Source organism: Camellia sinensis, chromosome 3 (assembly GCF_055761805.1).
Source record: "Camellia sinensis isolate YWXY chromosome 3, ASM5576180v1, whole genome shotgun sequence".
NCBI lineage: Eukaryota > Viridiplantae > Streptophyta > Magnoliopsida > Ericales > Theaceae > Camellia > Camellia sinensis.
The window spans coordinates 34,365,803-34,392,386 of NC_138963.1; the positions used below are offsets into that span (position 1 = coordinate 34,365,803).

The window sequence follows — 26,584 nt, forward strand, 5'->3', positions numbered from 1 at the left end:
TTTAAGTGTCATTCAATTATTAAAACTCACACCGAGTGAGACTTATAAGATATATATATATATATATATATATTTATGAGGCCAGCCTAGTCAATTTTCCTACATCTTTTAGTTATTTTTTTTTTTTAATGGTTCCAATTTTTCAATTGCTAGTCCAACCTTCTCTTTCATGTCCATGGTCACTCCATTAACATGACCTTGAAGCTCCCAATCAGATTCCTGAAGCAATGAGCCCAAAAGAAGATGCAACATGCGGTGACCTAAAGGAGTCCCAGCACACATCCTTCGCTTGGCACCAGATGGTATCAACTGAGAATGCTGACCCTTGTAATCAATTTTTGAGCCTATGAACCTCTCAGGCTTGAAAGACATAGGCTCATCCCAGCATTCTGGGTCTCTTCCAATTTCCCAAGCGTTGATAAAAACTTGTGTGTTTTTGGGCGCGTGATAACCCATAAAATTGGTGTTGTGAATGGTCTTTCGAGGGAGTAGAAATGAAAATGGAGGGTGTAAACGTAGCGTTTCTTTCACCACGGCTTGCAAGTATTGCAGATGATTGATGTCGCTCTCTTTCATTTTTTTGTTTGGTCCAACGATGTTGTTGAGCTCGGCTTTAGCCTTGATCATGGTTTCTGGGTTGCATAGGAGCTTTGTCATTGCCCATTCAATGGAACTGCTAGTTGTTTCTGTGCCGGCTAGAAACATTTCTTGCGTCACTCAGTTCAATTAGTGATACGCTTATTGTGTCAAGCAGTTTTGCTACAAAGCACAAACAAATATTCCAGTCCAGTTACAAAATCGGACACATAGGCCTTATAGCATCTCCAACCCACTAGGCATATCATGCTTGTTAGTCAAAATGTCTAGTATAACTTATTTTTTTCAACTCCAATGCACTAGGCATACGATTAGGCATTTTAGCTCAACTCACATTCACTAGCTACATGTAGCTAGCTTTCAAGACTAGGCAAAATATATTTAATCATTAGGATCATTTACCTTCATCTTTGTTGCTGATGTGGCATTTTATAAAATTAATAGTATTTAGATGAATAGCTAAAATAAAGAGCATGGCTGGAGTAGAAATATGAAATAGTTGATAGGTAAAATAAAATATATACTTTATAGTAATATTTAGATAGGTAAAATGCCTATTACCGTTGGAGATGCTCTAAGCGTATTAATATTTCCATGAGTTAGTATACGATTAATTATCTAATTTAGTGAGATAATCATTTATTATATATTCATTTTGTTTTTTGTTTTTTTTTTCATATTTGAAATTATGATTCTCAACTCCTATCAATATTAAAAATTTGTCAATTTAATCAAATTTAAATATCTACTGTACATATAATCTGATTAATAAAATTTGCAAGTAAACATGAGATTGAGAGTCCATAGATTAACAATCACAATCTTATATTATAATCTTACTAATCAAATATACCGGTCATGTTTGATTCACAAGACTAATAGTGAAGTATTAATAATCCTATTAAATTAGTGTGGTATTCATTATCCAATTGGATTAATATCCATTGCATTAATAATCCCACCACTACCCCATTACTAATAATCCTACAAATTTGTTGGATTAATTATCCATTGGATTAATAATCCTAAACCAAAATATTAAAACAAATATAAGATAATTGGGCCTACCGATTAATAATCCCAATCCCATGCTCTAATCCACCCAATCAAACATGCCAAAAATGTATATGAACGCACAAAATTTTTGAAAACAAATTCGGTAAAATTTTGTTCATTACGTATTAGTAGTCCTGGAACATTTTGCCAACATAGTGCTCCAAACCGATTATTGGATTATTAGTGTGCTATTTTATCTATCAACGTCCATCTTTGTCTGTAACTTGGGTCAATTCCCAATGTCTGCTTTGATTTTATCAAGCAATACTGGTTCAATTTCTTTAGAGAAAGTCAAGAAATATAACAATCTTTTATGGTTTTTTTTTTCAAAATTGGTTTAATTTTTTTAGAGTTTTCTAGTCTAATAATACCTATAAACTAAAAATAAATAAAAATTAATAGAAGTTCATACAATAAAAAGTTGAACAAAAAAAAGAATTTGTCAATAAGTGAAGCATTCATTGACACTGCACCTTTTTTTTGATGACCGAGTGTCCGGGCCAGCACTCCTTCGGAGTGTCGCACCTCGACTAATCTCGGGGCCCTGAGCCGATCGACCAGGCAAAGACGCAGTGGCCCGCCAGGAGCACAGCTGGGAGTGGGATTCGAACCTGAGACCTAGAGAGGAGCAAACTCCTAGGCCCCAAGTCCCTTGGCCTCAACCAACTGGGCTACCCTTGCGGGTTCATTGACACTGCACCTTGCATGTCAATACATAAAGAAAAATGCTATGGTGCCAAACTAAACCATCTAAAAAATTTTTGGGTAGTATGTTTGTATTGTATAGATTGAATTGATGAAATATACGTCCAAGCGTGAAATAAATTTAAATCGTAGATTGATAATTTTGGATAAAATTCGGAATAATATTTCAAAGGCCGTAGAATTACTAATACATAAAAGTGAAACAAAGGACAATCATAACACACCCAATCAAACGGTAGCCACTCAATTAGCATAAAACTAGGACAAAAACAGGTGACCCCCTAATATTATTTGTGACATAAAAATATCACAACATACTATTAGGATTTTGAATTTTCAATAGTATAATATTAATACTGTCGACCGCTATATATATATAATCATATTAATATCATTGTATTCTGTTATTATTATTTAAAATCATGATCACACCTACGCTTTCTCGGAATTGCTTCCAATGGTTCCAACTTTCTCACTGCTATTCCCATCGTCTCTTTCATGTCCATATTCTCACAAGTGACACTGACATTACCATGAAGCTCCCATTCAAATTCATGAAGCAATGAGCCCAGAAGAAGATGCACCATCCGATGAGCTAACGGAATGCCAGCACACATCCTCCGCCGGGCCCCAAACGGTATAAACTCATAATGTTGCCCCCGATAGTCTATTTTCGAGCCTAAGAACCTTTCAGGCTTGAACGACTCAGGGTCGTCCCAACATTCAGGGTCTCTTCCAATGGCCCAAGCATTGACAAGGACTTGAGTGTTTTTGGGTATTTGATACCCCATGAAATTAGTATCTCGAATAGTTTTTCGCAGTATTAGTAGTGGAAATGAAGGGTGTAAACGCATCGTTTCCTTTACCACGGCTTGTAGGTATTGCAGATTATCGATGTCACTCTCTTCTGTTTTTCTATTTGATCCGACGACGTTGTTGAGCTCGGCTTTGGCCTTGGCCATGGTTTCTGGGTGGCGAAGAAGGTCGGCCATTGCTCATTCGGTGGTGCTGCAAGTTGTTTCTGAACCGGCTAGAAACATTTCCTGCAGGATTTGTTGAACTAGTGAACTCTTATAATCAACTCTTTGTACATAATAATCACAACAAAAAATAGCACTAGGCCCATTATACATGGTGGGTGCGTGGGAAGTTACTATTTTAGTGGGTGATTTTAATTTTTAGTTATTTTAAGATGTTAAAATTTTTGTGTTTAGAATAAAAGTTAGATTTTTTTTGTAGTTAAGAGTGATTTTGTGAAAGAATTGAAATGACTATCGAATTGATGTGATATTTTATCTTATTAACTATTTTAATCTATTTTGTCTTTTAGTGATATTTCAACCAAAAAAACCAAAAAAGTTTCTTCTCAAACACCCTATAATTACAACAAAAAATAGTACTTATAAAACAAAATAGTTTGTCCTTCTACTCTTTTTATTTGCCAGTACCCACAAATATAATCATTAAAATTACATTCTAAAATTTTTCTTACAGATGGATTCATTACAAGAACTTACAAAGATAAAATTTCTAATCAAAAAACAAAAAAGAAGATAAAATACGATCTTATTACTTTATAATTTAGAAAAAAATCATGTTAAAATAAGAAAACATCAAACAAAATGTAAAATTATAATACAACCAAACAAAAATTGAACCCACCATAATAATGTTAGGGAAAGTAGATGATTTTCCATAAGTAAATCAATCAATGGGAATAAAAACTAATACGAAAAAATTAAATCAATGACGACACAAAATTTTTTATGTGATTCCCTCAATGTGAGGCATGTCTACGGGATTGAAGTCCGATTCCATTATTAGCCAAAAAGTTTCTAAACGATTACAAACGAGACACAAATGGTCTCACAAAATCATCCATTGGTGAATTCCAAATAATCACAAATAATCTAGAGGAAAGACCTCACCAATAGGAATGGCAACGGGGTGGAGCGGGGCGGGGCGGGGGACTACACTCCCCGTCCCCGATCCCCGAAAGTTATATATGCCCCGTCCCCGCCCTTGATCCCCGACGGGGACTCATAGCCCAGTCCCATCTCCTCCCCCGATCGGGGATCCCCAGCCCTGAAAAATCCCCGGTGTTTTTTTTTTTTTTTTATCTATAAAAATCTATAAACATGGATTAAAATATATTTGTCAACATATTTGCCAATTAAAAAAATTCTAACAGTGAAATTGCATATTACATCTTGTAGCATTAAGACAGTGCCATCCTGTAACATTGAGACAATGAAATTGCATATTACATCCTATAGCATTGTCATACACAACCTGTAGCACATCCTGTAGCATTGTCCTACACAACCTGTAGCATGTGAAATTGCATATTACATCCTGTAGCATTGCCAATTAAAAAAATTCTAAGAGTGTCATACATAACCCAAACACAAAACATTGAGACAGTGCCATACAAAACCCACACACAAAACATCCTGTAGCATACAAAACATTGAGACAGCGTCATTATTGAGACAAACTCATAAAATAGTATCTTGTTTCTCCAAGAAAATTCAGCAGCCCATACACAACCCACACACACAAGAAAATTCAACAAGTAGCAAAAAGAATAATTAATCCCAAGCACAACTCGCAAGGGATAGGTTACTCAAAAATTGAAATTAAAAATAAAAAAAAAATATCCATTACAACATAAAAAATCAAATCCATTGTTTCTCCAATATCCATACAAACCACACAACAACTTCCATCATCTCCTTCAACTTGAATTCCTGTTAAATAATAAAAGGAAAAAAACAAATAATTAATATTAATAATAAAATGTAAAAAATGTTAACAATTAAAACAAAAAAGATGACAACTAACACAAAGGTAGCACATGACTGATCCGACTCGATCTCATCATCATCATATATAGTTGCATAACCCACCGATTCCAATGTTGAATTTCCTAAAAGGAAAGAATATAAATTCAGTATTGAAATTATTTCATGGTAATATAAATAATAAAAGTGAAATAATAATATATAGATTGGATGAAATAATATCTTTCATTTCTGCACCCCACAACCAACTTTGTGCACACATTAATGTTTCTAATGTGTTTGGATGAAGTCTTCTACGATGTGGACTTACCAATCTTCCACAAGTACTAAATGCTGACTCAGAAGCAACAGTGGACACAAGAATAGCTAAAATGTCCCTATCTATTGCCTGTAAGGTCGGATACTTTGGTCCATTAGCTTTCCACCAATTCAAAACATCAAAACCTGAAGTTCTTGGCAAAACATCATCTTCTAGATAATGGTCTAACTCTGATCTTACATTCTTCATTTTTTTACTTCTCTTTCTACTAACAAACAAATCAAATTCTGAAAGGGTCTCTATAACAATTTCTGGATGAGTAGAAGAGTCACTAACAATATCGGTCTCCATACTAACTCGGTGCTGATACTCTTGCAACAAATCATAACAAATATGACGAACCCTATCAACTTTATCTTCAGCTTTGTCTCTATAAAGTTTTTCAAAATAAAACTTCAATACACTCATCTTATACCTAGGATCAAGTACAACTGTAACTCCAATAACACCATGTATCACTAACCAATATTTATCAAATTTTTCCAACATTTTTTATACCATTGTTTTGATCACTTCAATTTCACAAGAGAGCCATTGAAACAGTGTCATCCTAATCTCACATAAAGCTGGGAAACAAACATTGGCTGTGGGATACTTTGTACCAGAAAATAACTCTGCGATAGAAAAAAAAAATCTTAAACCTCCCACTAATCTCTCTAGCATACTCCCATTCTTGCTCAGTTGGCATAGTCTTATATTGGGGCTCTCTAATTTTCAACCCAGAAAAGACATCCTTATACAATAAGGCTGTCTGAAGCATCAAGTAAGTTGAATTCCACCTAGTTGCACAATCAAGTCCTAATTTCTTAGTATGTGGAATACGCAATTGGTTGACTGTTTCTTCAAATTTTTCTAGTCTTTTTGGTTGCTGTCCAATAAGCTACACTCTCTCGAATTTTTTCCACACCAACTCGTATGACATCCAATCCATCTTTCACTATCAAATTCAAAATATGTGCACAGCAACGCATATGAAACAAAGTACCACCCAACAAAAGCGATGAATTACTTAACTTATCCATTAACATAATAATCATGGCATCATTTGTGGAGCAATTATCAACAGTAACAGTCGAGATTTTTCTATCAATATTCCAATCCATCATACACTCAAGCAAAGTATCACAAAGAACTTCTTTTGTGTGTGGACATGTAACATAAATAAACCTAAAATATGATATTCATAAACAAGTATTAATAACATGCAAATTGAACTGAATAAGATAGAATTTTTAAATGATTTGTAAATTTACAAAAATATACCTCAAAATACGACATTGCAATGTCCATGAATCATCAATAACGTGTGCGGTAACAGCCATGAATCCTTTCTTCTGATTGCTAGCAGTCCACATATCAGTTGTTATTGCCACCCTACTTTTATTATGCTCTACCAAACTCAATGTCTTCACCCTCTCATAATCATAAATTTTTAAAATATCATTTTTTATCGTATTTCGAGAAGGCACTTTAAACAATGGTTAAAGTGCTGCTGAATATCGTTTAAAACCAACATGGTCTACGATAGAGAGGGGATATTCATGCAAGATTATGGCATGTGACAACTCTTTCCTAGCAAAATGTTGATAAAAAATATAAGAATTCATTTTTGGACTCTCTCTACTAAAGTTGTTAGTTAACACTTTTTGCCTCATGTCCATCACTTTTTTCCTAGTACAACTCTTATGGTGACCATGCAAATGCCTAGTTCCATTTTTTGAATCACCTCCAAGATGCTTATTACAATAATTACATATTGCCTTCCACACCCCATTCATTTGTTGTTTTTTAAAATGTTCCCACACAACACTAGGTTTTCTTTTAGTTTCTCCACAAGTAGTATTAGACTCTTCTTCTAAATCAATAACATTTTGATTAGAGAGGGGAGACGGTGAGTTCGTAGGTGCGTTTGTAGCTGGCGATGAATATTGTGACGCGTCACTCTCAAATGGTACTTGAGAGTTAACGGGTACTTCAGAGTTAACTAGTGCTTCAGAGTTAACATCTGACATTTTTAACCTTTATAAAAATAATATGGATTGAATTAATATTAACAGAGGCAACATAAAAGTAGATTACTGGAACTGAGAAACAAATTAATAATAACTAAGCTAATGGATTGAATTAATGGAACTGAGAAACAAATTAACTAAACATCAATTTTTTTTTCTTTCTCTGTTTTCTTTCTTTTAGATGAATGGAATTGAATTGGGACATGTACCAATAAGATTTTCAATAATATAAAAAATTAACTACTCATCATCTTCAATAATATAAAATAAACAGAAGGAATAAAATACAATGAAGATAAAAAATTGATGTTTAGCTACTCAGTGACAACATCAATTTTCAATGATACAGTGAAATAAAAAATTGATGTTTAAGAAAGAATAAAATACAGCGAAGATAAAATACAGTGAAGATATAAAATAACTACTCATCATCTTCAATAATATAAAAAATTAACTACTCATCATTTTCTTTCTCTGTTTTCATTCCATTTTTTTTCTTTCTTTTAAACAAATTAACTACTCATCATCTTCAATAATATAAAATAAACAGATCTATATTTTTTGTTAATATTTTTTAGTGTACAAATTAACTAAACATCTAATGGAAGCATCAATTTTCTTTCTCTGTTTCTTTTCTAAACTGTGTTAAGAACAACTAATTTCTATACACAGAATAACATCATCAACATCATCAATTTTCTTTCTCTGTTTCAATAATCATCAAATAGACAGATGGTATAAGTTATCAATAATATAAAATAGACAGATCGTCATCTTAATAGACAGATTATCAATAATATCAATAGATCAATAATATAAAATAAACAGATCTATATGCATAACAAATTCCCACATATCATCTTCAATAATATGATCATCATCTTAATAGATCTATATGCATAACAAATTCCCAACAGATCAATAAACAGATCAGTCGTTGTTTTGAAGTCGTCATTTATAAACAGATCTATATATAAAATAGATAGATTTATAAATTTTGAAGGGAAAAAAAAACAGATGTTGAATCTATATATAATATACACTCATATATATATAATATATATACATATTTGTAAACCCTAGAACCAAATCCCTAGAGAGAGAGAGAGAGATACCTAAACAGAGAGAGCAGCGACGGAGGAACGGCGGTGAGGGAGGGAGGCGGTGACGGAGGAGCGGCGGTAAGGGAGAGAAAGCAGCAGCCGCTTCGTGTGTGTGTGTGAGAGAGAAAGACGAGGAGGTGAAACGGTAAAACAGCAGAGATGAGGCGGTAATGAAGGATCGGTGGTGACGGAGGATTGCTGATGAGGAGAGAGGCGCGACCGTGACAGAAAGAGAGAGGGGGAGACCAAACCAGTGGTGGCGAGCGAGAGAGAGAGAGAAACGAGCGGAACAGAACGTCGTGTGTGTTTGAGTGTGTGTGTGTCTCAAACCCTAAACAAACACAAGCATATATATATTCAGGGACAAAACGGTAATTTTACCTCGGGGACTAAGCGGGGCCAGGGGGGGCGGGGTCGGGTCTGAAACAACTATTCTCGTCCCCAGCCCGGATATCATCGGGATGAACTTTTGAATACCATCCCTGGCCCGTCGGGGACATTTTTCGGTGAATAACCACTGACTTCGGGGTTGGGGGAGTCAGGTCACCGTCAGGTCGGTTTCAGATTGCCATCCCTACTCACCAAATAGATGAAACAAAAGTCTTCGAAACAGAGTTGAAGAAGATTCAAAATAATAACCCAAATCAACTTAAATCAAACCAGCAGAAGATGCACAGAGACAATTTTCAAAGTAGCCAAAACTTGAAACCAATGAAATCTTCCAAGCCTCGGAGAAAAAAAACCACTCCCACCGAATTGAATTTGTACCAGCTGCTAACGTGGAAGAACATAAATAGATTTGATTTTAGGGATTTTTTTCAAACCCTAACTATTACCAAATAGATTATTAAATACCCATTGGGCCTCCAAAAATTAGGTATAATATATTAAAAATATATTATAACTAACACCAAGCTAAACCGAATATTTTAATAAACCAATTGGGTCACATACTCCAATAAGGAGGTATATCCAACAATTCTCCCTCTATCGATTTAGGTGGAGACATCAACCATACCCGCCAAAGTTTAACACTTCAAATGTTTGTCCTTCGACAAAGTCTTAGTCAACATATCTGAAATATTATCATCCGTGTGAACCTTTTCGAGTTAGAATAATTTTGAATCTAACACATCACGAATCCAATGGTATCTCACATCAATGTGTTTCGATCTCAAATGAAAAGTAAAATTTTTACTCAAATGAATAGCACTTTGACTATCACAATAAAGCACATACCTTTCTTGCTTCAAACCCAATTATTGCAAAAATTTCTTCAATTCCTTGCAAGCTTCCGTAATAGCAATAAATTCAGCTTTGGTAGTTGCGAGAGCAACACATTTTTGTAATTTAGATTGCCATGTCGTAGCTCCCCCTGCAAAAGTCATTAAATACCCCGAAGTGGATTTCCTAGAATCAACATCACCGGCCATGTCAGAATCCGTGAACCCATTAAGCATCGGCTTACCATCTCCAAAACTCAAATACACCTTTGAAGTCTTTTGAAGATAGCTTAGAATCCATTTTATTGCTGCCTAATGTTTTTTACCCAGATTAGACAGAAATCGACTTACCACACCAACGGAGTGAGCAATATCTGGCCTTGTACAAACCATGACGCACATCAAAGAACCAACTACTAAAGCATAAGGAATTTTCTGCATTTCTTCCTTGTCTTTCTCACTTCTAGGACTTTGATTCGAACTAAGCTTAAAATGATCAATGTAGCTTTCTTGAGACAACCAAATTAGCCCCTTTTTGCAATCACGAACAATTTTCACACCAAGTATTTGCTTTGTCGGCCCCAAATCTTTCATAGCAAAAGACTTGCTCAACTCCAATTTCAACTTATTAATCATAGTGTAATCTTGACCAACAATTAACATGTCATCAACATAAAGCAAAAAAATAATAAATTTACCATCTGAATTTTTTTTCACAAACACACAATGGTCCAAAGTGGTTTTAGAAAAATATTTATTCATTATGAGATAATCAAATTTTTTGTACCATTGTCGCGGGCTTGCTTGAGGACATACAAACTTTTTTTCAATTTGCAAAAAAATTTCTTTTCCTTTCTCCACGAGATCCTCTGGTTGCTCCATGTAAATTTCTTCTTCAAGATCACCGTGAAGAAATGCGGTTTTCACATCAAGTTATTCAACTTCAAGGTTCATACTTACAGCCATGCCAAGTACAACCCGAACAGAAGGCATCTTCACAACTAGCGATAAAATTTCATCAAAGTCAATACTTTTCTTTTGCTCAAAGCCTTTCACAACAAGACGTGCTTTGTACCTCAAATTCTTTCCATCATTCTTCAATTTGAAGACCCATTTATTTTTCAGAATTTTCCTCCCCTTAAGCAACTTCACTAAATCATAAGTGTGATTTTCAAACAAGGAATTCATCTCCTCTTCCATGGCCTTTTTCCAATCATCTTTCTTTGCATGCTCAATTGCTTCTTCGTACCTCTCAGGCTCCCTTTGATCGAAAATCAACACAAATTCATTGGGAGGATACTTTCTCGAAGGTTGCCAGTCCCTTGTAGATTTTCTCAACTCAAGTTGTGGTGGCGGTTCTTGAGTTGGATGCTCTTTCTCGATTTTTAGCTTAAGTTCATTAAGTTTAGTATCATCATCTACATCTTTAATAGGTGGCTGCACATCTCCTCCATTTTCATCATCCACCAAAGATGAAAGAGATGGATCCATGTTAATGAGATCACTACTTTTTGGCTTCGGTTGATCACCTTTGCCAAAGTCTTTAATTGTTTGGTCTTCAAGAAATACAATATCACGGCTTTGAATGACTTTTCTGTCGACTAGATCTCACAATCTATAACCAAATTCATCACGCCCATGGCCAAGAAAAATACATTGTCTTGACTTGCCATCAAGCTTGGACCTTTTATCTTATGGAATGTGAACAAAAGCTCGGCAACCAAACACTCTCAAGTACTCATAAGACACCTTTACCGGTTCAAACTCTTTTAGGAACATCTCCATTCAAAGGATAGGAATGAGACAAATTAATCACGTTAACCGCTGTCCTCATTGCCTTACCCCAAAAAGATCTTGATAATTTAGCATGTGAAAGCAGACACTTTGTTTTTTCTAAAATGGTGCGGTTCATCCTCTTAACAACGCAATTTTGTTGAAAAATCTTCTTAACTGTCTTTTGGTGCCGAATACCTTGGTTACGACAATACTTATCAAATCGCCTAATGTATTCACTACCATTGTCTGTTCGGATGCACTTCAATTTATGTCCCGTTTCTCTTTCAACCATGACCTAAAAATGCTTAAATACATTTAGAACTTGATCTTTAGTTTTTAGTATAAAAGCCCAAACTTTCCTTGAATAATCATCAATGAAAGTAATAAAATAAAGTGCACCACTATGTGTTCTAACTTTTAAAGAACCACAAACATCTAAATGAATCAACTCCAAAACATTTTCTTTTCTAGAAACAACATTTTTATGAAAAGAAACTCTATGTTGTTTACCTGTCAAACAATGAAAGCAAGTTTTAAGATGTGTACCTTTTAAACCGAGTAAAAGCTCTTTCTTGAACAAAACTTGTAGTCCCTTTTCACTCATATGGCCAAGCTACTTGTGCCACAATTCGGTAGAAGTATCATCTTCAAATGCATTGACAATACTTTTACAAATTTTTCCTTACGTCGAATAAAGTGTATGAGTCTTCTTGTACTTAGCAACTACCAAAGAACCCTTTGTGGGCTTCTATATTCCATCACCAAATTTGTTGTTAAAGCCTTCATCATCTAGCTTCTCGGTAGAAATCAAATTGAGGCGAATGTCGGGAACATGCCTTACATCTTTAAGTAACAACTTGCTGCCTAAATTTGTTTCCAAGCAAACATCACCCATGCCAACAATCTTGGACAAACCTTCATTATCCATTCGAACACAACCATAATCTCCTTTGATATAGGTAGTAAAGAAATCACTCGAGAAGTCAGATGAAAAGAAGCACTGGAATCAATCATCCAATTGCTCTGTTGGCTCACAAAATTGATACAATCATCTTCACAAATGACCATGAGATCACCATTGGTAGTAATCGCCATTGTGTCTTCTTGCTTCTTATCCACACTTTTGTCACGCCTTTTCTCATTGTTCTTGAGCTTTCGACATTCCCACTTCATGTGTCCTTTCTCATGGCAGTAATAGCACTCAATGTCTTTATTTGAAAAAGAACCATCTCTTGAATTGTCACAGCTTTGATCGCGACTATGAGGAGTTTTACTCCTCCCTCTTGTTTTGCTTCGGTTTCTCACAATAAATGCCTCCGAATGATTGGAACCCACTGATTTTCTTCTAGTTTCTTCATTCAACAAGTTACTAGTGACTCGGCTCATTGTGACAACTTTATCGGGCCCTGAATTACTAACCGTCACAACCAAAGTCTCCCAACTTTCGAGTAAAGAACTAAATAGCATCAAAGACTGCAACTCATCATCAAAAACAATTTTCATAGAAGCAAGATGGTTAACAATACTCTTTATTTCATTCAAATGTTCCGAAATAAGGCTTACATCTTTATATTTTAAATTAACAAACTTTCAAAACAGAAAGGCTTTATTTGTGACTGATTTCTATCATAAAGGCCTTTTAATTTTTTCCATAAATCATATACCGAAGTTTCAGTATCAACATGATAAAACACATTGTCATCAATCTATTGACGGATAACGCCAACGGCTTTTCGATTAAGCCTCTTTCATTAATCATTTTGCATACCCTCAGGTTTGTCACTATCACCCTCAATAGGCCCATAAAAATCTTTACAAAATAATAAGTCCTTCATTTTAGTTTTTCAAATTACCCAATTGCTTCCATCGAAGCTAGACATACGACCAATATTCCCCCCCATTGATTTACATATATAAATAAACCCAAATAAACAACAAGCTTTGATACCAGTTGTTAGGGAAAATAGATGATTCCTCACAAGTAAATCAATCAATGGGAATAAAAATTAATGCGAAAAAATTAAATCAATGACGACACAAGAATTTTTACGTGGTTCCCTCAATGTGAGGTACGTCCATGGGATCGAAGTTCGATTCCACTATCAACTAAAAAGTTTTCAAATGATTACAAACGAGACACGAATGGTCTCACAAAACCACCCTTAGGTGAATTCCAAATAATTACAAATAATCAAGAGGAAAGATCTCACCAAATAGATGAAACAAAAGTCTTCAAAACAGAGTTGAAGAAGATCCAAAATAATAACCCAAATCAACTTAAACCAAACCAGCCGAAGATACAGAGACAATGTTCAAAGCAGCCAAAACTTGAAACCAATGAAATCTTCCAAGCCTCAGAGAAAAAAACCACTCCCACCGAATTGAATTTGTACTAACTGATCACGTGGAGGAACATTAACAATATATATATTATTGATTTTAGGGCTTTTATTCAACCCTAACTGTTACCAAACAAATTATTAAATACCCATTGGGCCTCCAAAGTTAGGTATAACATTTTTAAAAAAAATTATAACCAACACCAAACTAAACGGAATATTTTAATAAACTAATTGGGTCCCATACTCCAATAAAGAAGTATACCCAACAATCATAATAAAGTATTACACAAATATTATTTTTATAGCATTTTCAAATATAAAATTACTAATTAAGTTGGACTGCGCTCTTTATTTTGCATAGATAACATAAATCTAGGGGATTTTATTTACTCCCAAAAAATTAATTAATACATCCAATTTCTCAATGCTTCATATTAAATTATTAAAATATATAATTGACTCTCAATACACCCTATATTTTTTCACAAATTACCCTTAAATAATATAATATTTTAATTTTATGGTACACTCAAATAATAGCCTTCATATAAAATCAATTAAAAAAAACCCTCAATTTTCTCTTCTTAATCATTCTCAGCTACGACATTGTCTTCTCAGCCATTCTCAGGCACGTCTCAACCATGTCATCCTCTTCTTAGTCTTTTCATTGCCAATTACTGAAAAAAAAGCACATTAAATCCACGTTGAAGAAGGAGAAGGATGAAACAAAAATTGGATCCAAGTCAGCTTGTTTGGCCTTCCAATGCCGAATAAGATTGTTTTGTTCGGACTTTCAGATCTGAACAAATTTACTTTGTTCGGCAGTGAAAATTCTAACAAAGTGAATTTGTTTAGATCTGAAAGTTCGAATAGTATTGACGTCAAATAGGCTGAATATTCATTTTTATGTTTAAAAAAAAACACAAAAAATTAAGAATTTTTCTTTAATAGTTATGTGAATACTTACTCTTCTTTGATGGATTGCTTAAAAAAATAGTTTTGATTATTATTCTCCTTCATTGTTTGACTTTGTTCAATTTTTTGTTCTATTTGCATGTAACAACAAATAAGAAACAATGATATTGATGATAATGGTTAGTTTTGGTGCAGTAGATTGGAGTTTTTGAGTGAGGAAGAAGAAGGAGAAAATAATTAAAACTTGGGAAAGAATATGAAAAAACTTGAATATGAATAACACGCATCAGTGATCAGGATGTATTATGAAAAAAAAAAGATACTTTATTTTATGTTTTAATAAATGCTGTCCTTATTAATAAATTTACATTGAGATATAACAGAAACTAAAATTTTAATTGAACGTAGCGAGTTTGTTTGTTTGTTTTTTTTTTTTTTTTTCCCGCAAATATAAGCACCCCATAAATCTACCATATATTTGAATATTGAACATAGGTATGTTTCACTGGGCTTTATTTTTGGGTTTATGGATAATAGAGGCCCAAAATTATTTGGGGCCTGGTGACCTTGAACTATCATATTTGTGGAGAGTGGACTCCATTCAGAATGAATGGATGATGGATTAAGATGGGTCGGGTTTAAAATGTGTAAATGATCATTCAAATATGATTTAATATATACTAATTGGATTAATTAAAAATTATAAAAGACCAATGATTATATTAATTCAGACAGTTGTTCACATCTGATAAATCATATAATTATTTCGTTAGACAATAATATAATTTTAATGATATAATAATATAGTAAGTAAAAAGAAGTTTGTAGAATTTATTAATTTGCATAACATTAGTTATGAACAAAGGGGAAATTACTTAGAGCAGAGAAAAAAAACTATAAACGCATGAGATATTTGTGTTTTTTTTTTTTTTGTTTTTTTTTTTTTTTTTTTGTTGTTCCACTATTAAATAATTCTTCCACGAACAAATGCTATAGACGGACGCAAATATTATTAAATAATTGGGCAAATTACAAACACCTCTCTCAAGATTTGGTGAAAATACAGATTCTTTCATGAGATTTGAGAAATTACATCCTGCCCTCTGAGGTTTATATTTTCATAACAAATTGTCCCATGAGGTTTTTATTTTCATGCAGATTCCCTCCTAATTTTTCCTAATTTGTTATGAAAATTTGACCCTCATGGGGCAATTTGTAATTTCTCAAACTTCAGAGGGGAATCTGTATTTTTATCAAATCTCGAGGGGTGTTTGTAATTTGTCCTAAATAATTTCATAATGTCATGTGACATTATTTATAAGAAAATAATATCAATGGATGAAGAACTGTAATCCCAACTACCAAATAAAGGAGGGTTAATATTGTCTTACCCATAAAAAAAAAAAAAAAAAAAAATTTAGTAATTAAAAATATTAGGTAAACAATACTGAATAATTATACTAAGTTGATCCTAGAACAAAGGATCCATGCTACTTCTTGATATTGACTATAGGGTGATTATTCAGTATTTCCGGAGTATGGATACGTGGTGCTCCATAATGTTTTGATTGGTAGAGAGACACAAGGACCCACGATTTATGTTGGAGATGGGGGGACAATATGGGACTAACTAATTGGTGATTGGTATGGAGTATGGACACGTGGTGCTAATTGAATAATTTCCCTCGACTATAATAAATAAATAAATAAAATACAGCACGTCTTTTTTCAATTTTATTTTTATCATTAGTGGCTTCTTTTTTATTAATAAATCACGTAAACAAATTTAAAAAGTAAAAAAATATTTAAAATAAATAAAAAAAAAATTACTTTTTACTTATTTTTATCTTTTCTAAATTTTTTAATTCGTCATGTCGAGTAGAATTTAAAAACTTAAAAAAAGAAAAAAAAATCATGGCCAAACTGAACTGAGATGAGAAAATATGAGCCATGCTCATAAATTCATAATTATAAAAAAGGGACTAAAATAATACTTACCCCTATAAATATATTGATCTCTGCTTCAGACAATTTTTCTGGTTCGTCTTTTCCATTTCCCTCAAAATCTAGCAACACATCCAAGAAGTCTTGCTTCTTTCCCAATCCACCTTCGTCCCTTTCTTTTACCCTCTTATTCACCAACCCTGAAGCCATTGCCCACGCTTTTCCGAGGTCCCGATCCATCCTTCTCCTCAAACCCTGTGGGTCAACCCATCCGAGCCACGGAAACGAGTCCACCAAATTCGGATACCCGGCCCACTCAATAAAACTCGTCATTGCCGAGAAAAGCTCTGAAGCCTGTGCCGACTCTGGTCCACTACGTCCCCTAAAAATACAAAAAGGAAAAAAAAAATAATTAAAACGGTGATATCACGTCACATTCAACATATCTAAGTGAGTGTATTCTATCCGTGTGGTTGGAATAAGTTAGCTTTGCTGGTTATATTGCGCTGGTGAAAATAGCAGAAAAAATTATATTTTATTAATAAATAACGTAAAAAAAATAAGATATAAATAGATCAGATTGAGATATGGATATTTTGTAGGAGATTAAGTTCACTTAGGTAGGAAGAACTCAAATCTCGATGTAGCAGTCACAAAATTATGACTTGTCTCTTCCAGGATATAACAGTCCGACCACTTGTCATATGGTTTAAACTAACTCTGCATAAGATGGTGAAGCCAAAACTCCACCAAGAAAAAACACCATTCTATGACTAGTAATCTCTCAAGTATGAAAAATAATTGGTGTAGAAAATAGTAGATGAAATGAACTATTTATAGGTCACTAGGACCTTACAATTTGCACTAAAAAATAATAATGACCATTAAACTAGAGACAATGGAGAGTCTCCAAACTCTAATTAATCTCCATTCATGAACAAGACAAAATGTTACCAAAATAATGAATCTCCATTTATGAATAAGATGAGATTCATGAACAAGACAAAAGAAGATTCAAGAACAAAATTTATAAATAAATAAATAAAATATATTAAAATGGTCCAACAATCCCCCACTCATTTTAATATCAGCAAGGACAAAAGAGATTACCAAACAAAGATAGGCTAGTATGCATCATGAAGGTGTGCTCTGCATTGAACCTTCATTAGTGAAACAGTAACCTCTACTCCAGAGTCAGTAGTGGTCTCAAACTTGAACTATGACTACTTAGGAGAAATAAAGTATTACTACTCACACATAATAATTCAGGTGTTGACATGAGCTTTTAATAGCTAGCACATTACGACCTCGTGCTTATCCCAATTTTCATGAGCATATTTGAGAATAAGCTTCGTTCTTATAGAAAACAACCCCACTTTCATGCTCATATAGGTGAAATCTGTCAAGGATGTTCCTATAATTTACACAATACACTCAACAAGAGCTACATAATTTCATTAAGAGTACAAAAACTCAACCCTCCAACATTACAGGACAAATGCACATACATTATAGGAATGGACAACAAAATATTAAGGAGTGCATTTTTTACAACCACCATTGTAGGCACCCATTTTTGATCGCCCTTAAGACTTGAATGCCACTGATTGATCACTCAATGATGAAAGTTGTGCTATACAAATGTTCGATTTCTTCATCAAGGAGAGCTCTAAATTCCAACCTTACACCTCATTTTGACCAAAACTATTTTGACCAAAACCATTTGAGACCTTAAAACCCTTTCTTTCAAAATATTTTTGAAAAGCTTCTATGATGTTTCGAGGCTCGTATTTCGTTTAAAAGTTGCACTTTTCGATAAAACGAGTAAGGATAAAGTGAAAATAAATGGAAGAGATGTGAACTCTTTGAAAAATCTTTTAAACATCTTATTTAGAGGTTTGGAGTTGGAGCAAATAAGTGGCGAGCGAAGAAAACTAGTTGGGGAAGAAGTTGGGTATGAAACTGTAAGGGAGAACTGAGCAGCGTACACTGAATCATGCCTATCATTTTGTACACTTGAACTTTAGTTGTGACGCCACCACCATTGGAAAGTGGACTTCCGAGGCTTCATTTTAGACCCAATAATCTCCTAAAGCTGAGTTCGGATGAGGGAGATATGACTGTTTAAAGTTAGGCATCATTCTAATTAAGCTAAAACTGAGCAACCTTCACTAAAATAGGCATATCTCTTTTCACACTTAGAATTTAGATGTGAAGCCATCACCATCAGAAAGTAGACTTTCGGGGCTTCAATTTAGACTCAAGAATGATGTAAAATCGAGTTCGGATGAGAGAGATATGCCCATTTGAAGTCGGACCTGGAAGTAGATTTTTCTTGTGGTTGGCAGGTAGCCGACAATCACCATTTGTGGACGGCTGGCCACCATTTCTAGCCTGCCAGCCACTGGTGTCCAAGCCGGCCACTAGTGACCAAAAACAAATTTTTTTGTAGATATTTTCCTCTAGTTGTTTTCACACTGCTTCAGCTGTTTTTGAATAGATATTTTCGACCTAAGGCTCATGTTTTCTATATATACATTACCTATCTCTCATATTTCAAGGTTAAAAAAACTTTGGGAGCAAAAAAATATCCTCTCTCTCCACAATTCTCTCTCTTTGTTGCAACTTGCATAGACTTTGCCCAAACACTCTAAACCAAAACTAGAGAGCTTCTTGCTGAGGTTATTTGAGCTTGAATTTGAGCTCTTAAAACACTTGAGAGTGTGAAATTGGTGGTTTGTGACTTAAGGGTTCATTCCTCTTCAAGAGGTATACCTTCTCTTGCTTTTGCACCATCTCTACACCACTTATTTTCTATTTTTTCTTACTATTTTTGGGCTATGAGAACTCTGTATTTTTGGGCTGAAACTTGTGGTTTAAGGCTAATAAAGGTAGAGGGGTGGTTCACCCTTCTTTACACTTTACTTTCAAGGCCTTTACCCTTGTGTTTCCCATCATTTTACTATCTTTTTTTGAGCTTTTAAACACTGAATTTCAGAGTTATTTCAGTGGCTAAAATCATGTTTTGAAGTCCAAAAATGGAGAGGGTAGCCTCCCCTCCTTGTGTTTTGTTTACTAGCTTAATATGCTCCATGTGTTTAGCTTATTTTTCTAGCTTTTGTTAGCTAAATTCCAGCATGTTTTAGGGTTGTTTCAGACTTGTTTTAAGATTGTTTTTAAGTGTTTGTTGTGCTTGAGCTTTGTTTTGCATGTTTATAGTGTAATAGTCTTCGTGAGTTTGGTGTTCTAGGCCTTATACACCATCTCATTTGAGTTGATAGCATTTATTTATGCTTTTCTAACTTATTTTCAGCATTAATAATCTCTGCAAACTCCCTCCTTTCTTGGTTTTTGTTTTTCTTTGAGGGTTGTTTCAAGTCTCTTGTTCTTTTAAGCATGAGATTGAGGTTGTCATGCTTCATGTTTAATCCCTTTTAGGGGTTCATTATCAACGGCGTGACATCTTTTTCATGTCTTAAGTTAACTCTTGGTTTGGTACTTCACTCCATTAGAGTACTTAACTTCACCATTGGACTCAATGAATTAAAGAATGGTTGATAATTTAAAATGGAGTAATTAAAATTGAGGCTAAAAATGGTAAAAGATAATAATTTGGTCGTGTTCAATCAGACGTTAATTGAACACGTGGAAACTTGAACCATTTCATACTTACTAGTGATGAAATGATTCAAGTTTCCAAGGTCACCACTTCCCTTGATCATTTATGATAGGGAGGTGGTTTTGAGAGTCTCATTTTCATTGCATTTATTGAAATTGCACATTTGGGTTCACAAGCCATCATGCAATGAAATTGCTTGAATTGGTGGTTTGTGGCTTAGGTTCACCACTCCTTGGATTTGTTCATGAAAATGAGGGGTGAGTTGTGCAGACAACCCTTGAAAATACCTTGTATATGCTCTATTTGTCTTTTGTTGTAGCAAGATGAACCTGTGCATCAGTGGCTAGTAGACCACCTCCATTGGTTGTCGGCAACCTTCATCTCTGGCCGGCCAGTCACTGATGCAAATTTCAGCAGTGTGTTTATAAGGTGGAGCAGAGTTGTTCAACTGTGCAAATAGAGGCATTTAGAAGCAAAACAATGGCTTTTCAGGTAGAAACCGAGCATGCGCATGAACATCTTTCGTTTCCCGAGGCATAGTAGATAGTCGTGTAGTTTAATTACCCATTTCAATTGCACCTACGTTGTAATTATTTAATTAGCTAGTTAACTAGTTAGTTAATTCATTTGTTGTAATAATTAGTTAAGTAGATTAGCTAATTTCATTTGTTTTGTAATAATTAGCTTAGTTTTAATTAGTTAGTTAGTTAGCTAGCTTTTTCATTCGGACTCTCCTTCGTAAGAGCGTAATGTAATAATGTGTATGTCTTCCAACCCTACGTATTTCTCCATTTTATTTACTAGCTTCTGATGGTTAGTTTAGGGACATCATGTTTTGTTTAGCATACTTTATGTTTGCATCCATTTGTATTGCATACACCGAGGCTCGATTCATCATTCTAACTGCATTGTTATTGCTTATACTTCTTTGAATACATGCTTATATCACATGCTATTTAATTGATTCATATGCCATATTAGTAGCCGAGCCTATTAATTACATATTCACATGTGTTGCATTAGTCATATTGCATAGTTAGGATCATACATTTTTCTAACTCATTTATCTTTTTTTGGCTTGGAGTACTAGGTAAGTGTTTACTAGTTTTAGCATAATTGCACGAATGTGATTGTTGCCATGTTTAGCATGCTTGCCAGGAGACTAATTGCTTAAGTGCTATAACTACTTGAATGCTTGTGGATGAAGGCCATATGCTTGAATTGGAATAATTTGAGTAATGTTCTTATGCGATCACTTTTTCAAGCGGCACATATTTCAAAATAATTTTCAAAACAAACACGAATCGAAATGTTCCAATTCTTGCAAAGTTAGTCTATACTTGTATGTGTGCGCATCACATAGTAATGCTAGCCTAATAAACCGAAATAAGAGTATATAATGTTGATAAAAATCAAATCATGATTAGTAGAGGCCGATCTTTGATCGGGCGAGTAGGGTGCTCAATTCATGACCTTCCCCTTTCGTACCTAAGTTCCCAAGCTGAGTCAATCTTGGTGACAATGGACACATGGCCTTTGACACGAGTTATGGATTTTCTAAATTTTCCAAAAAATATTTAGGTGGCAACTCTGTATCTAGCAAAGTAGTCCATTTTTGGCAATTTGATTCAAAATCGATTTTTCAAAAGATTTGTCGAATTTGGACTCTTTGGTGTTTATCAATTTCACATTACACTTGTAAAATTAGATTCAAAACCGCGGGATTCTGAACTGTAGGGCTTATTTCGAACTTCCGAAAGGGGGCGTGAGAAAGTCAAGCTACAACCTTATGATTCGTTTTTCCCATTGAACCTAGTTACAAGATCTCTGGTCCCTAGACTGGGTGTCCTCATACATGGTTTATGATTTTATAGGCTTTAAACCCATCTCCCTCGATGTATTCCAGACCCTATCTCTCACCAAGGCCTTGGTTAACGGATCCTCAAGATTATCACAAGATTTTACATAATTTACAATTATGATGCTATTACTCAAATAGGATCTCACATTACTGTGTTTCCTTCGAATATGTCTGGATTTACCATTATAAAAATGGTTGTTCACTCTACCAATAACAGCAGTACTATCACAACGAATTAGCATAGGAGGAATTGGTTTTTCCCAAAAAGGGATTTCATGTAACAAATCTCTCAACCAATTCACTTCCTCACATGCTGAAACTAACGCTATAAGCTCAGCTTCTATAATAGAATTAGCAATTATAGTATGTTTTTTAGACTTCCAACATATAGCACCACCACCTAAGGTAAAAGTAAAACTTGAGGTAAAGAGAGAGAAACACCTGACAAAGTATTCCAATTGGCATCACTATATTCCTCAAGTACTGCAGGATACTTGTTATAAAACAAACCATAATTTTTGATACCAGATAAATATCTCATAATTCTTTCCATGACTAGCCAATGATCTCGACTTGGCTTGCTAGTAAATCTGCTAAGTAGTCCAACAGTATATACAATGTTAAGTCTAGTACAGTCAGTAGCATATCTCAAACTACCAATCATGCTAGCATATCCCTTTTGATTAATCACTTCTTTTTTATTTGTTACAACAGATAAATGTATGCTTACATCAAAAGCAGTAACAACATGTTTACAGTGTAGAAAGTTATATTTCTTTAAAATTTTCTCAACATAATGCGATTGATTAGGAAAAATGCCATAATTAATCTTGGTAATTTTAATTCCCAAAATAAAATTGGCTTTATCAAGATCTTTTATATCAAAATAGCTATTAAGCATATTTTTATTCGCATTTATAATATGCAAATTAGAGTCAAAGATAAGTAGATCATCTACATATAGGCTAATAATCACATGTGCATTCTCACAAGTTTTATAATATATGCACTTATCACATTCATTAGTCTTAAAGCCATTCTCAAGCATGCAGGAATCAAATTTCTTATGCCACTGTTTAGGAGCTTGTTTAAAACCATAAAGGGATTTAGTTAACTTGCACACCTTGTTTTCTTGGTCAGGCTCCACAAAGCCTTCGGGTTGGTCCATGTGAATCTCCTCATCTAGATCTCCATTTAAAAATGTTGTTTCTACATCCATTTGATAAAATTTTAAATCATGAATTGCAGCCACTGCTATCAATAGTTTAATGGATGTAACTCTAGTAACTGGAGAAAAAGTATCAAAGAAATCAAGACCAACTTGTTATTTAAAACCTTTAGCGACAAGCCTCGCTTTATTTTTATCTGTAGTTCCATCCAGTTTAAGTTTTTAATGAAAAACCTATTTACACCCAATAGTTTTACAACTTGGAGGTAAATTCACTAGCTTTCGTGTTTAATTTGAAAGTAGTGAATCTATCTTATCATTTACAGCCTCTCTCCAGAAAATAGCATCAGGTGATGATAAAGTTTCTTGCACCGTAAGAGGAATTTCTTCCACATTGTAAAGATAATAGTTAGGGCCAAAATCTTTTTCAACTTTAGCTCGTTTACTCCTCGTTGGTTGGATTTGAGAATTTTCTTGTTCTTGAAAAACTTGAGATGGAGTAGAAGAGCTAGGCATGGATAAAATATTTTCAAAAATTATTTGACCCCCACTATTTCTAGATTTGAAAGAAAATTTATTTTCATGAAAAATAGCGTCATCTGATTCAAAAATAATATTATTTTCCATATCAAAAAATCTATAAGCTGTACTATGCAACGCATACCCGAAGAAAAGCAGAGGTGGTAGCTCGTTCACCCAATTTAGGTCGTTTAGGATCTGCAAGACTTACAAAAGCTAAACAACCCCAAAACCTCAAATAACTTAGATTTGGTTTATGCCCCCGCCACAACTCGTAAGGTACAATTTTAGTATTTTTGTGTGGCACTCTATTTATCACATGACAAGTTGTCAAAATAGCCTCGCCCCAAAGATTTGAGGGAGCACTTGAATCAATAAGCCTAGCATATGTCAAGTCAATTAACGTTCTATTTTTTCTTTCAACTATGCCATTAGATGAAGGTGAATATGGTGGAGTAGTCTCATGAATAATTTCCAATGACTAAACAAAAGAGTTGAATCCAAGAGATTCATATTCTCGGCCTCTATCACTTATAATTCTCTTAATCTTTTTACCGAATTGATTTTCCACTTCAAGAAGGAATTCTTTAAATTTCTCAAAAGCATCACTTTTATTTTTTTAATAAATATACGTTTGTGTAATTTGAAAAATCATCAATAAAAGTGATAAAATATCGATTACCACCTTGAGTTAAAATTCCTTCAAATTCACACAAATCAGTATGAAATAATTCTAACAATTCGGTATTTTTCTCAATACTTTTATGAGACCTCTTGGTAATTTTTACTTTACTGCAAGCTTCACATTTCTCAATTTTTTTTTCACTTTAGGAATTAATCCTAAACTACTCATGATTCCCACATATTTATTGTAAATATGATACAAGCGAGCATGCCAAAAATTAATAGAAGACAAAGTGTAAGTGGTGTCATAGTAACAATCGTAAAATTAATCAGCAAGGAAATTTAAGAGATAAAAATGACATTTATACTTATCTGTATTGTAGGATGTCACTTTTGCTTCATGTGTCTCATAGTCTTCATTATTTATCTCCTCGTTTGGGATTTTGTTTGATTTTTTCTCGATAAGATTATATGCAACTTTCAAAAGACTGAGTGAAAAAAGAATTTTTCCTTTCCACCTCCTAAAATGAACTCCCTTGAACTTGAAAGGCTTGTTGAGATCTCCAATTCTATCATTGGTATTTTTTAGTACTTATTCCATGGTTGATCTCCTTAAAATTGTTGGTGAAAGTATCAGAAAAAATTATATTTTATTGATAAATAATGCAAAGAAAATGAGATATAAATAGATCAGACTGAGGCACAGATATCTCGTTTTCTTTAAGGAGATCAAGCCCACTATGGTAGAAAGAACCCAAATACCGATGCACCAGTCACAAAACTATGACTTGTCCTTCCAGGATACAACAGCTCGGCCACTTGTCATATGGTTTAAACCAACTCTGCACAAGATAGTGAATCCAAAGCTCCACCAAGAAAAAACATCATTCTTTGGCTAGTAATCTTTCAAGTATGAAAAATAGTTGGTGTAGAAAAAAGTAAATGAGAGGAATTATTTATAGGCCACTAAGACCTTACAATTTACACCAAAAAATAATATTGACCAGTAAACTAGAGACAATGGAGAGTCTCCAAATATTAACTCACCACCAAGTTCATGAACTCTAATTAATCTTTGTTTATGAACAAGATAAAAGGTCACCAAAACAATGAATCTTCATTCATGAACAAGATGAGATTCATGAACAAGACAAAAGAAGATTTATAAACAAAATATATAAATAAATAAATAAAAGATATTAAAATGGTTGAACACATTGGGATAATTAAATACGTTCATTAGCATAGTAAATTTAGGAAAAATTTCAATTCAGTAAGAGTTTTGGAAAAAAATTATAAATAAGTGATAAATCTTACAAATATTAATAATTATAATTATAATTATTTTTTTATAAATACATGATAATTTTATAGAATTCACCAAATAGTAATTTCTTCTAAAATTTAATCACCTGAAAACGTAAGATTTCCGAGGATATTAAATGATGTGAGGAACACGAAATGCGCCACATGAACCCCACGCACCGCTGCATCACAATGCCCACGCGCCTCCCTCTCTATCCACATCAACAAGTTGTCGACGGACTTTCGGTGGACACCCACCGTGGCGTTAATCCGCTTGGCAATGAGCATCTCGACGGAGCCTACACGGTGCAATAGTCGCCAGTACGGGCTGCAGGGGGTGAGACCGACGAAGCCCTTGTGGTAGTCGTGGGACCGAAAGATGGCGGAGACGGTTCGGTCAGAAAAGGAGTGGTCGTGGTTTTTGAATAGCTCGGTGGCAGCGGTAGCAGTGAGGACTACCATGGTGTTTATGGAGCCGAGCTGGAGCCAAACGACTGGGCCGTACTGTTTTTAAAGTCTGGTTAGGGTTCGATGTGGCATGCTACCGAGGTCGAAGAGGTTGCCAAATGCCGGCCAACCTGGTGGTCTAGGAGGTAGGGTGGTGGAGGCGGAGTTGTGGTAGCGGAGGAGATGAAGGAGGAAGGGTGGTGATATGATGATAATGGAATAAGAAAGCTCCATGTCCATTCCAT

At 34.3% G+C, this 26,584-nt stretch overlaps 1 pseudogene; it reads right to left on the reverse strand.

Moving 5' to 3' along the window:
• Window positions 1-2,768: 2,768 nt before the first annotated feature.
• Window positions 2,769-26,584, reverse strand: LOC114274128 (cytochrome P450 76A1-like; annotated as a pseudogene).